Source organism: Perissodus microlepis, chromosome 22 (assembly GCF_051167445.1).
Source record: "Perissodus microlepis isolate ML-2025 ecotype Zambia chromosome 22, ASM5116744v1, whole genome shotgun sequence".
In the NCBI taxonomy this organism is placed as follows: domain Eukaryota; kingdom Metazoa; phylum Chordata; class Actinopteri; order Cichliformes; family Cichlidae; genus Perissodus; species Perissodus microlepis.
In genome coordinates this window covers 25352873-25356665 of record NC_140481.1, presented here as the reverse complement: position 1 = coordinate 25356665, position 3793 = coordinate 25352873, and positions in this window count along the sequence as shown.

Here is a 3793-nt window from a genome sequence, read left to right as displayed (position 1 = left end):
CATCCAGAACACGGGCAAGTCTCGCAGGGAGGGAGGTCAATTAGAGTCAGGATCAAAAACACCGCACAAGAGGACAACGTCAGGCTACTGGATACATAATCTGACTACAGGAAATATGCGAATAGATGCCACAAGCAGCTTGGTTCTTGGAGGTTTCTGTGGAGCAAGTGAGTGGATTAAACGACTGATTAAAATGGGAGGCAGAGCCTTTCCTTTGGAACCGGCTCCCAGTTTGGATTTGAGAAACAGACACCCTCTCTGCTTCTACGATTGGACTCAAACGTTTATGGAAAAGTAAAGCTTAAAGTTAGGGCTAGTTCAGGTGACTCCATACCACCCCGTCATTAAGCTGCTACAGGCTCCGACTGAGTCTTCTTTTTACTCCCACATGTTTATACACCTCTGCAGCACGTCAGTAAACTTTAGTCTTTGCTTTAGTCTATATTTTGTCCTGACATCCCAGCACTCTTTTTTCCCTCTCTCTTTCCAATCACCAAACGACCTGTCACAGCAGATGGCCGCCCTCCTCCCTGAGCCTCGTTCTGCCAGAAGTTTCTTCCTGTTAAAAGGGAGTTTTTCCTTCCCACCATCACAAAGTGCTTGCTCGCAGGGCGTCGTTTTCATCATTGGTACTGAAGCACCTTGATGTGGTTGTTGGGTACTATTTAAATAAACCTCAGTTGAATTCAATTCATTTATGATCCTAGCTGTATATTTATATGCGCCACTGTGATACGTCTCGTTATAAAACTATTTTCTAGTTTGAAATTGTTAACCTGTCGCAGGGAGAAGGTTCCTGGTTTGAAGATATGTTGTCTCTGTGCCTGTGAGTACAGAGCTTCTGGGTACTGTAGTTTTCTTCTTCAGCCAGAAGATGTGCTCGTTAGATTAATTTAGAATTATAATTTGGCCACAGGTGTGAATGGCTGCCTGTTTTTTAGGTATCAATTTTATTAGTCATAAGTAACCGCACTAAAAACGCTTTAGTTGCTAAAATAGCTTGATCACATGGGCTTAGCTTGTTGGATTATCAGACTTACACATCCACAAAATATTAATGTTTTATTAAATGTAAAAGGCCTCTGCCTATGACTGGTGCTTAGTGACTGGTACCCTCACTATGACCACAAGCTGTGGATAGTGAGAGGAAAAAATGAAATATTTGATGCATGCAGCCAAAATGAGTTTCTTCCTTAAAGCATTTGGGCTCATTGTTAGCGATTGGGAGAGCAGCTCAGACTCAGAGTAGAGCTGCTCCTCTTTCTTAGGTTCAGATGTTTGATCAGGATGCCTCTCGATGAGATTTCAGGCATGTCTTTCTGGGAGGAGTCCCCAGGGTCGACCCAGGAAATGCAGGAGAGGTTATATCCCTCAGCTGGCTTGGGAACTCGTCGGTGCCCACTACTGGAAGAGCAAGAGAAAGTAGCTGGGGAAATGGAAGTGGATGGATGTTTTCTACTTTTAATATCCATTTAGTCTAATTTTAAGAGTTTAGAAGATGCGTATACACATTTTTACACTTGGCATACATTGATTAGTGAGTGTGATGAATTATTTAATATGGCTCCCTGTGTAAAAGCTTTAAGTGGTTAATAAGATCAGGGAAATGTTAAATAATCACCAATCAATTTGATCTGTGCTGCCTTCTGAATTATTTGATAAATTTTACCTCCAAAAATATTCATCACAAATTCCTGCATGAAGTAATCAATCAAGTTTTAGTTGATTTTGCAGTTGGTTCCAGGAGGAAGGAGCTATAAATCTGAGCGCTCGTTTTCCAAATTCAGTGTGAACTTTTTGGTGACAGGCAGAAGGAATCGTCACATTTAACTGGCTAGCGTTTGGTGTTCCTCACTGGTAAATGATTAATAGAAAATAACATTATTATGAGACCAATGATAGGCGATCGTATGTAAAAGTGTGAATAAAACAAATCATTAACGTTGCTGTATTGGGTAACACGTCAAAGGAGTGGAAAGTGGAAAATTCCCAGCGATGTATCCTCCAGTCGCAGGTTATATGCGGTCTAAGTGGAAAAATTTCAGCTTGCACTGACGTTGCATGTGACATTTTTTTTGTCTTGATTTAAAAACTGATGATTATCTATCAACTATTTTACAGTAAGATCATATCCCCGTTTTCGAAGCAGTGTTAAATATATTCGGGTGGGTCAGAGGATAGCAGGTGTAAAATCATGCACATTTAAATGTTCTCATTTGTTGCATTTAAAACGTGGTTTTAATTCAAGACATTTCACCCACATGTGCTGCAGACCTAAAGCTTTTTTCCTTTTTTTTTTCTCCACACAGTCAATGCACTGTATACAGTACATTGTTTTCCACCGTGGAAAGAATTTTTAGCTCCAGCTAATGAAAGCCAAACTTAAATGGGACATTGAAGCGATCTGGTCAGTGTTCCTGCTCTTTATCTTCTCTGAAACTCTGCATCTATCAGACGGTGACACCGCGCTGAATTTTATCACTGTTTTTGTTGTAAGCTGCCTTCCAGTGAGGTTACAAGGTGCATATTTCAATCTGTTTTTTCAGGTGACAAGTTTTCCATCCACCTCGGTTGCTTGACTGGACGCCTGCGTACCCCAGCTGAATAACTGCTGAGGGAGGGTTTTGTTCCTGTCTGTGAATCCTTCAGGCCGTCGTCGGGGAATGTGGAGGTGGGTGACCGCAAACATCCGTGTGCCAGCACCGTGCCACACATGCATCCAACGGGGTCGCATTATCTTCAAAGCCTGTCGCCTTCAACATGTGATACGACTCAGAGCTCAAAATAAAAAGTGGAAAGAAAAAGAAATGGCAGACATCTTGCATTCCTGAGCTCATTCCACAAAGTACAATAACTTCCTTGAATTCTTCGACCCCCGGCGGCGGAGCCAGGGCACATCCTGTTGTCCTTGCAGCACTTCCTGCTCATGCAGCTCAATCAGGCTCCTTTGTTGCCATGGCCACTGGAAAACAGTGTAGTCATGCTTAATAGGCACCCAAACAGGTAACGCTCGGATGATTATGGAGCAAAGATCTGGCAGATTTTTTTTTTTTTTTTCCAAACCTCTAACATCCAGTTTTCAAGCTTTACTGCTATTAGAATAACTTTATTCGAGAGTCTGACTGCATATCATTTAATTTCTGGATGAAGAGTGAAGAGAAGCTTGTTGCTTCTCTTCATTCATTCCTTGTGATGTTAAGACTGAGAAAGACTTTTTATGAGTCATTAAGACTTTATGCTTTTATGCCTGCACCCTTCTATCAAATACAAATGTTGTTTTTGTGCATTATTTTGTACCCATCTTCTCATATCTGAGATACAGCGATGTATCTCTGGCCAGGCATCATCTGTGTTAAGGAGAATAAATGGTCCAGTCCCCACTGTGTGCAATATTGTTAAGATTTTAAATACTCAGTGTAAATATATGCATTCGTTTGAAAAAGAACGTTTTTACAGGACTTCTTGCTGTTGTGTGAAAAGCAAATTCTTACTGCTTCCATAGGAATTAAGAGTGTAAGTAGCAGCCAGGTGCTGCTAGTCAAATGCACTTGATTAATTGATCGTGAGCAAGTGTGAACACCTTAGTAAAAACAGACATTTTGGCAGTTTGCTAGGAAGCATTCAGGTGTTAACAGAGCATTAAGGAGGAAAGACATCAGCAATGATCTTAGAGAAGCAACGGTTGTTGCGTAGCAGTCTGGGAAGGGTTATAAAGTCAACCAATTTAAAGTCTATCATTCTATTGTGAGAAAGATTATTAGATAGAAAACATTCAAGGCAATTCTCAGTCTGA